The sequence below is a fragment of the Rousettus aegyptiacus genome, unplaced genomic scaffold (genome assembly GCF_014176215.1).
Source record: "Rousettus aegyptiacus isolate mRouAeg1 unplaced genomic scaffold, mRouAeg1.p scaffold_m13_p_2, whole genome shotgun sequence".
Lineage (NCBI taxonomy): Eukaryota > Metazoa > Chordata > Mammalia > Chiroptera > Pteropodidae > Rousettus > Rousettus aegyptiacus.
Window position 1 is genome coordinate 167,746,647 of NW_023416295.1, and position 10,412 is coordinate 167,757,058.

General features: G+C 46.9%; 1 pseudogene; it reads left to right on the top strand.

Moving 5' to 3' along the window:
- The first annotated feature begins 10,082 nt into the window (after positions 1–10,082).
- LOC118614374 lies at positions 10,083–10,201 on the top strand (annotated as a pseudogene).
- The last annotated feature ends 211 nt before the right edge of the window (positions 10,202–10,412 follow it).

Genomic DNA, 10,412 nt, shown 5'->3' on the forward strand with positions numbered 1-10,412 from the left:
TTGCCCATGCAAGATCCCGGTTGAGTGTAGCGGTGAAGTAAGGCATATTACAGTTTGGCTATTCTGTGCTTGTCATCTTGTAGACAACGAAAACACTGAGAAACGGTGAATTAATACTACTCAGGAATTACAGAGAAGTAAGAGAATTTAGGCAGAATACATTTACTGTGACTTTAAAAGGGCGGATTAGATTTTGATAGGAGGTAACCGTCGAATCTGGGGTACTGGTGGTGGGAGCTGCACAAACAAGACTAGGGAGAGCAGAAGTGTCAGGAGCAGCAAGCAGGTGTGATTGTGTGCTGGAGAACAAAAGCAGCGGGCGACGGAAAGGGTGGAATTAGGAGACAAAGTCGAAAAAGTAGGCTGGAAGTAAAACATGCTTTGTTCTCCGTGCAACGGAGAACCGTCGGATGGTTTTGTGCAAAAGACGTTGTTACAACAATCAGATTTTATGATTCAGAGCTAATTGTAACAACCACATCAACAACTGCAGAGACAAAATCGTTTTATGAGGTTATGACTGTAGCTCACATAACGCGAAGGGGCCGGATGAGGGCAATGCCTGTCTATTCATTCATCAATCGCTCGACAAATATTTATCGTATCCTCCCTCTGGGAAGAAAACTGTGGACAAGAAAAACTCGCAATCTACTGGAGAAGAAACTGACCTCTCTCAACCAGTCAGGTAAATAATATAAAATTGCAGTGGCCCTCAAGTGCCCATTTGGAAGGTACAGGAGTGTGTTTGCCAGGGAGATCCGACCTGGTCTTGGAACTCTTCCGTAAGGAAATGACAGTTAAGTCAAAGTTTGAAAAATTAATACAAGTTAGCTTGGCATGAAGCCAAAGAAAGACTTTTTTCCCTATAGGAAGAACAGAATATGTAAAAGCCCCGTGATAACAGGAACATGACATATAGAAAAGAAATTAGAGAAATGCCAGACCAGGAAACGATAGTGGGTGGACACATGGAGCAAGAGGGATCCAGTCGCGTGGTGCCTGAGGCTACGGGAAGCGGTTTTGCCTTTCCTCCAAGAGCAGCCAATGGGAGCCACTGAAGAGCGTTAGAAGAAAAGGTGGCACAATGGGATTTCTAGATAAATATGTATATTAGAGAATAGATTGGAGGAGCGGCATTCAGTGTGGAGAATCCCACCACGAGGCTATTGTTGGTCAGGTGAGAGATGATCATGACCTGGACCAGGGTAGTGATGGGGGGAATCCAAGAGACGTGCATAGTTTCAGAAATATTTAAGAAGTACAAGCAATGGGATTCGGTGTTAGATTGAATATGAGAAGAGACAAAAGGGAACTGTCAAGGATCGGGCTGGTCTACACATCTGGGTAGGTGGTGGTTATATCACCTGAGGCAAGGAACAATGTGTGTGTGTGTGCGCACACCAGCACACAGGGATCACAAGTCCAGTTTTGGATAAGTTAAGTTTGGGCTGTGTCTTTTCAGACAGCCCAGAGTTGCTGTTAGTTGACAGGATGTGGGAAAGTTGGAGTTCGGTGAGAACAGCAAAGGAAGGGAGGTACCCGGGCAGCAAGGTGCCACATAAAGCATCTTATTAGCAAGAAAGTTCAGGTCTCCCAAGGAGAGAGAACCATTGTATCCCGATTACATCAGGTTGTTTTTATTTGCAAGTAACTAATGCCTTAATTCAAACTGGCTAAAATAATTATCTTCTCATTCGGGGGAAGAACCTAGGTAAGGTGGACATTGGTGTTGTTGATCCAAAGCCTCAATAATGACAATGAGGATTCAGATTCCATCTGCCCCTCTGCTTTTCCATTCTTGGTACCGTCTCTGTCCTCAGATGATGAGGGTAGCTATAGGTTCAAGTGTTACATCTAAACTTGACAATGCCCCGAGGAAAAAATTAAATCGATTATTTTTGTGTTTCTCCCCTTAAGTCTCCTTAGGTGAGATTAGCTCACATGAGGGTGCCTGGATCAGTCACTAGCAAGAGAATTGAATTACCACAATTGGCTTTGGCTAATGATATGCGATAATATTGGTGTCAGATAGTCAATCTCCATGTCTTTTAAAACAATGATAAATTAGATTAGATAGATAGATAGATAGATAGATAGATAGATAGATAGATAGATAGATGATAGATAGATGATTGATAGATATATATAGATAGATCATACATACATACATACATGAATGAATAGGTCCATAGGTAGATGTAGTAACAATAAGTAATCATTGAAAGTTAGCTATGTCAAGTATAGTAGTGCGTTCTTTACATAGGTTGCTTCATTTGATCCCCACCATAACCCAAAAACACAAGCTATATTTTTAATTCCCATTTTACTGATGCAGAAACTGAGACTCAGAGAAGTGAAATAATTTGCTCGAGTTTGCTCTACCAGTAAGTGGTTAAGAGTTCACCACATGTTTAATTCCAAACTTATTCACTTAAAACTGTGTAATACTGCCTTTCCCTGACCTTCTTCAGTATTTTTAATATTAATATTTTTTTAAAGAAGACATGTTATTTTATAAACACACACATACGTACACACAGAAAACAGTTATACAATGATCTTTTTTGCAAGATTCTCATCTTGAGTTCTCTCCTCTAGTTTTGCCATATGCATTTATATGTTTATTTTGTAATCACAGATTCAATTTTCAACCTCTTTTCCGTCTTAACACTATGTTGCACACATATTTATTGTTTTTACGGTCTTTCTAATCACTTTTTAATAACTGTATATTTCAGTGAGTGACTCTACAACAAATAAGTAAACTTACTTAATTTTCCTCGCACTGTTGGAAGTCATTTCTAATTTCACTTAAAACAGAAAACACTGCCCATAAGAGCTTTGAGCTTGTCAGGTATTTTTCTCTCTTTTACGGAATTATTTCTTCATGTTCCATACCAACAAAGAAAGACGCTGGGCTGACAGGTACGAAGCATCTTATATTCCTGCCAAATTGCACTCCAAAAATGTGTTGCTAATTCGCACTGCCGCGCACCGTCTATAAGTATACCATTAATATAACTATCCAGCCACACTGGTCATCTGGAACACCGCTATTTTTTATTATACAAAAGAGACAAGATGGAACCTCTCTATTTTCTTCTGATAACGTGTGAGGTTGGACATTTTCCCATGTATTTAATGCCTGTTTTTATCTCCTCGCACGTGAGTGATCTGTTCATACCTCTCACCCATCTGATTTAGGAGTTTCAGATGGTGTGCACTGAGTGGGCTCTGAGGGGCCTGGAAGATGGGATCCATCTGTGTAAAATGAAAAGCTTCCTTTGAAACTTGGGCATTTTAAGGCCCAGGGACACATTTTGAGCACACGACAGCAAAGCCATAGATGTGAGGGCCCTTAATGGGGCTGTTAAGGGAGATGTTGTTACTGAGAATTATTTGGCTTATTCCAGGCTGTAAATTCATTTCTTAGCCCAGTTTCACCAGGAGCCATTAACAACCCGAACTGTGTAAACAAATGTCATCCAGGCATATGAACCAACCGAAATTAGACTTAAAAAAATAATAACCTGGAACAGTTACTTTATTCTCGCCTATGTCATGCATCAAGGTCACCCTTGACCTCCCCAAACCTGCACACACATACAAGAGGAATACATACACACACACATTCCTGCACATATTCATAGAGACACACAGACACGGCCATATACATACACACACATGCAAATACATACATACATATATACACATAGATATCCATGTTCACATAATACTCATACACACATAGATACTCATGCACACACAGAGACACATTTACACACGAGAACACACATGCACACACACACGCATACACATATCATGATTCCCTGAGGAAAAAATGGCCTCGTAGAGTCATTCTAACCAAGTGCAAAGGAATGCAGAATGATGTTGACAGATAAATAATTACTAGAAAAACATTCACACTTTTCCTTAATTCTTCATATCTCACAGAGGGTCTTTACCGGGAGGTATGTAAGAAGATAAAAAGTCACAGAAACAGGCTCGTCGCCAACTTTGCCATCACCGCTCATCTTCTTAGGTGAGGAAATGTGGGAGTCTAATTGGGTAACTCGGTGGGAAGTGAAAACGAATAGACATGCACATCCAAAAATCAGAAAAACCAATCGGGGGATGATTTAGTGACTCCCGTTTGCAATCTTAGGCTTCAAGGCAGCCTCAGCCTCACTCAAGTCTGAGTCATTCTTCATGACTCGTATGAAGATTCCGTAGGAATCAGAGAGAGAAACGCTGTGCCGCTGGACCTTGCAAGATGAGTTCCAGCAGCCTTCGTCGCTTATCTGTGCTCGCCATGCTGTGTCCCTCCTGCGTGCCCAGCAATTAGGTTTAAACCTTGGAGCAACCCGGGCTGCAGCCCAGAGGGGTGGGGAGTGGGTCTCGGTCTCAGGGCAGCCTGACTCTAAAGCACACGGTCCTCTCCCGACCTGCGCGGATGATGCAGTGGTCATCGTGTTAGTGCAGGATTGAGGCGATCTCCCCATGCATTACTTCACCAGATTTTCATTCAGCAAACATTTCGAGGGTCGCTATGGACTGAATGTTTGTGTCCCCAAATGTATATGTGGAACTCCTAACCCTCAGTGTGACGGTATTAGGAAGTGTCTAGGTCAGGAGGGTGGAGCCCTCGTGAAGGGAATCAGTGCCCTTATAAAAGGACCCCAAAGAGCTCCCTCGGGCCTTCCACCATGTGGAGGCACTGTGAGAAGACGCCACCTGTGAACCAAAAAGTGGGCCCTCGCCAGATACCCAATCTGCCAGCACCTCGATCTTAAACTTCCAACCTCCAGAAAGGTGACAATTTCAGTTGTTAATAAGCTACCCAGTCTGTGGTACTCAAGTGGACCACACACAGTCCTTGGGAATTATACACAATTTTTACCTTCACTGTGCTTCAGGTCTGGTCCAAGAGACAGAAGAATTTTTTAGTAAATTAAAGGATAGGTTATGGGGCTGCTCAGGAAAAGCTTACTGTGCCCTTGAAGAAACTGAGGCTCTAAGAATTTTCTTGGCTTGTGCTAACTCACCCAGCTATTAAGTGGCAGAGCTGGCTCCAGCATCTGCCAAACACCTACGTCCCACCGGGCATACTTTTCCCATCTATGAAATGGGAATAACGCTAACTACCCTGTAAGCGTGTTGTAAGGGTCAAGGTGGGCAATAAATGGGAAGGTATTTTATGAAATTCAAAGAATGCAGAAAGTGTTATTTATGACTGCTGTCGCTATTATTACCAGCCCAAGGATTTGGGGAGGAAAAAGGGAGCGAGAGACTGGTAGAGGACAAAATGTGCTGCAAGATGATCAGTTCACGCACCTTAAATTTTATGTTCATTCATGTCATCAATATACATCGAAAGCCTACCATGCACATGGCACTACGAGAAGCCCTGGGGATACAGCAGTGATTAAAACAGTCGAACCACCAAGTTCATATTCTTTAGTCAGTAAATATCATTCACATATGCAACAAAGGCAGAGTCTGGGCATCGTGAGGGCTTCTAGAAGGGAGGCGGACCTGTTTAGGAAGGACGGGGAGGCTTCCCGGAGGAGGTATGGTCAAGCCGAGAGCCAAAGGTGAGGTCGGAGTTCCAGGTGGAGGGAAGGGCACGTAAGCAGGGCCCTGAGCCCGGAAGGAGTGTGGCAGGAAGGCCAGGGCAGCTGGAGCCAAGAAGCAGGGGCAGAGGAGGAAGGAGCTCGGACGGACGGCACACGAGGGGGATCCGCGCCACGGAGCGCAGGAAGGGGCTCGGCGGACCCTAGTGCCGTCATCTGACTGACCTTTTCAAAAGCTCCATGTGGCCCACTGCACTGGGACTAGGTGGAAAACAGGCAGATCGGACGTGGTCAGAGAGGACGCGATTGCTCCGATAAAGGAAAGGGATGATGGAGCTCGGACTGGGGAGTTGGCAACGGAGAAGGGACACCTCAGTGGACATGTTCCAGTGGATTACGAGACTCTCCCAGTTATAAACCTTTCCCGTTTAAACAACACTGGAATTCGTTTAGCCATCTGTTCTGCGTGAATGCGTCTTTCCCATCAGACCGTGCATTCCCACACGCAGCCCTGCCCCTGGCACGTAAAGGAGTCCCCAGTAAGTATGTGCTTCTTTGCACTGACTTCTAGGCGGAATGTACCAGCAGCGAGTCTCCCTAAATTCTTGGATGGGTACGAGTTAAGCGTGAAAAAGAAGAACGCTTGAATCCAATCCGGACACGTTTTCCTCTTCTTAAATATAGGCCTTTCCTATCCTCTGATTCTGAGTGATTCGCAGACGTAGGCAACTTAAACCGCGTCATGCCATCCAAACCGTGCCGGACGGGAGGAAATTAAACTGCTGCGTCCATGCGGCATAGCCCTTGGCAGAAGGGATGCAGTTTTCGTGACCTCAGTCAGGACAGCCTCGTGCTCTCCCAGAGACATACCTCCCCCCACCTCTTCATTTTATATATTTCAAGGTCTCGTGGTGCTCTCTGAAAAAGACCGAAGACAAGCGCGAAGACCGCCTCTTTGTGTGGACTTCCGCGGCCAGGCAGAGGGCATCGATAGCATGATTTCTGCGTGCACCATCTCAGCAGTCGAGTTGTGGGCCAACTACCTCATTTAAGAGATGGAGAAACGGAGGTCCACCCGAGCAGAAGAGGTTGTGGCACTTGTCACAGAGCAGGTTTCCTGGAAACTGGGCCTGAGGTGGGCGAGTGAGAAAGCAGGACCAGGTAGGGAAGAAACGGGACTATGACATCACTTCCGTAGAAACGTAGACTCAGCCTGATTCCTGAGGGAGCCTACGGCATAAAGCGCAGCACAGAGGTTGTCCTGCCCAAATCCAAGAGAGCTGGGACCTCCGTGTCGCACAACAGTCACTGGTCACCGATCGAGTGGGGAACTTAATCTCCCGGGCGTTTCTGGGAAAACGGCAATTCCAGCCAAGAGCACGCCCTCATAGGAGAGTGCCGGTCGGAGCCATTCGCTGCCGCCACCTGCAGTGGCTCAGGAGAGATGGGGAGGAGGCGGGCGAGCCCGCCATAGCACCTGCTACAGAGTCTGTGACCTCCTTAAGTGATGCTTTCATGATGAGGATTATGGTACCGGCTGATGTTCAAACGGTACCACTGTATGAACCAGCCACTCTCATGCGATAGGTATTGGGTAAGTTACTTCCCCTCCCTGAACCCCCATGACCTCTTTTGCTAAATGAAGTCATTGCTTACTACGAACTTTAAAATCCTTCCTGGGTCTGTATTTCTGACATAGATCCTAAACTCCTATTAAGTTAGAGTTTGCTGGAGAGTTTCCATAACCAAAGACTACAAAAGACTAGGAAAAAAAATTTAGTCTCTGCCACCTTGGAACCCACAAGTGTGTCTTTGGTGGAAGATTCGGGGATGGAGTGTGGCGAAGGCAGTGGAGTGATGGCCACAGCCGTAGACCGTGATGTCCCCCAGACCTCATCTTTGTAGGTCGCCAGTGCCCAGCCCGCAACTGCCATTTACAGTCTGTACAAAGCAAGAGAGAGAAAGAAGAAAAAGGAGGTAGAGAATGCGGAGGGAGGCGGGGCAGTTGGGCAAAGATCTGGAAAGTACTATTAGTACCTACTTGATTTTGATTCACACCATTTCCTGACTTAGGCAGCCGTGAACGTGTTTCTAAACATGTACGAATGAACCTGCAAAAATGAGCAGAGGAAGAAGCAGCGTCTAGAGAGGGAGGAAAAAAGCAAGTGACACCAACGTCCCAGCACCCATCGGAGGTCAGGGGGCGTGGTCAGCAGTGTCACACCGAGCAAGAATCAGGCAGAAAAGGATGGACGAGTGCTTAGTGGATTTGTCGACGAGGAGGTGACCGGCAACTGTCTTCAGCAAGGGCCGTCCCTGATTGCATGAACTTTCATCCACGCCTGTGGCTGCACTCTCCCACAGGAGGCCCGGCAGGGGCTCCAAGGGGGAGGATGAGAACAGGAGAGGGAGACAAGGGCCAGAGAGAAGGGATTGAGGGATCACGCATCCCCACGCGGGTAATGGAGTCCTGCTTAAATTGTCCCCACGCGCACCCCTTCCCAAGTCAGGAATTGGAGCTAATGGTAAAAACATTCCATATGTTCTGATTAGCTACAAACTCATTATCATGCTTCGCCTCGCAATGGAGCCCTTCAGTTAATGAAATCTGGTGCTGGAGCGGATGAGTCCACGTGGGAGAGGGGGCTCTGACAGTGGCAGCCAAGCTGCAGTTTTCTTCACTCGTGATGCCTCCTCCCCCACCTTCATCCCGGAAAGAGAAAGAGCTAAAAGGAAAGGGGAGAAAAGAGACAGAACTTGAAACAGTCTTCAAACCCAAACAACAAAAACAGCAATTGCTATATTTCAAAGCCAGTGCAAATTAGACTAAGCGGCCTCAGAAGCCAAATGGAAGTCGTAATTCTTCAGTCTCTTGCTGCTCTGACACGTGTAATAGGCTTGGCAGGGAGTCAAGGAAAACGGGGGCCAAGCGGCGGTATGTTTCAAAGAACCTACGGGCTGCTCGCTATGGGGAAACAAGCTTTCTGCCCAGCTGGAGGGGGGAGGGTCTGGACTAGGCCGGCCGGGTCCGATTCTCTGTTAAAGGAGGGTCCTTGAGCCTCCCACAGAGTGGATACCTACAAGAAGAGGCAGACGTGTGTGGTGCAAACAGGAGTCTTGCACGGCGAGGGCAGAGTCTGGGCTGGGGCAGCCTGCAGACCAGCCAGGACCAGAGAGCAGTGAAGCAGCCCTCCCTTCCAGGAAGGCTGGGGCGGCTGTGGGGGAGGCTGCCAGGAAACGCTCCTGGTTAGACTCGTCTGGAGAGCAAGGGAGACAAGTAGGAGGGACTCAGAAGCAAGCTCTATTCAGGCACTCTGCTGAGCATTCTGATTCAACCCTCAGGGACAGCTGTCAGGCTGCCTGCTTCCCACAGGATGCAAGTGAGGGCCGGAGAGCTCAAGCGGCAGGTGCAGGCTCCTGGCAAATGGTGAGAATCGGGTCTGGAATCCAGTTCTCAACTGCAAAGCTCATGCTCTCTCCGCTACAACCAGGGGTCAGCTTTCTGCTTTTCTGTAAAGCACCAGAGAGCAAATATTTGCAGTTTTGCAGGCCAGATGGTCTCTGTTACAACTACTCACCTCTGATATCGTACTGTAAAACAGCCATAGAGCACAGACTATATGTAAATGAATGGACATGGCTGTGTTCCAATAAAACTTTATTTACAAAAACAGGTGGCGGGCCAAATTTGGCATGTGGACTATGATTTACCACGTGTGCCCTACACTAATACAAAAAGGAAAAAATAAAAAGATATAACAGAGACTCACAGGGGAAAAAGTCATCTTAAAACTGCAACAAATGTCACCAGAATAACAAAGTTACTCACGGAGCAGCTGGCAATGTGGCGTAAGTGTTTGGGTAACTAGGTTCCGCCTGTGAGGCCGGCTTTGCCCCCACACAGGTCAGATAATCTGAGGCGAGTTACTGAACCCTTTCCTCTTGTATTATTAAATGGAGATAATAACTGAGCCTATCTCAGTAGTTTCAGAAAAATTAAACGAGGTAACACTTGTCATATACTTACCATAGTCTCAGACACGTGATAAACATTCAGTAAATGTTAGCTGAGATTATTTCCGCAGATCATCCCTCAATGGCCCTGCACGTGGCTTTTTCATCACCTGCAGATCACAGATAAGGACACAAAGTCCCTGTAGGATTGAGGATGGTGCCCGTGGTCACAGAGCTGGGAAGGGTCAGTGAGACGAGGAGCTGGCTGCTCTATGAGTTTAGAGCTCCGTCTCACTCCACCCCACTGTGAGAGGAAGGAAACGCCCAAAGACAAGATTTCGGAGGACAGACAAAAACAAGACTTTGGATGACTGAACCACGAGCAGAATGACCTAACTGCCAACACCGCAGCGTAGGGCCCTGATGCCTCACGGTGTCACCTACACGGTCCCAAAGGGGCATCCGTTGTCCAGAGTTTCTGCCTGGATGAGGGACCAGTCCTGCCATACAGCTCTTCCACACTCTTGATTTTGACAGCCTTAAAAATACTGTCTAGTCTACGGCCACACCACCCTGAACGTGACGTATCTCATCTGATCTTGGAACCTAAGCAGGGTCGGGCCTGGTTAGTACTTGGATGGGAGACCACCTAGGAAGACCAGGTGCTGTAGGCATTAAAAAAAAAAAATACTGTCTGGGGGTTGATCGGCCAGAGGAGACGAGAATGAGGGTGAGACTGAGCCAAAGCGAAGTATAAAACAGGCTTTATTAGGGTCTGCAGGCGAGGTTCACTGGTCTCGAGGAAAGGGGCCAGAGAAGTCGCACACATCTGGGGTACAGGCGCGGTTTTTAAAGGTTTTGGCCCAGGATGTCGGGGAGTTACAG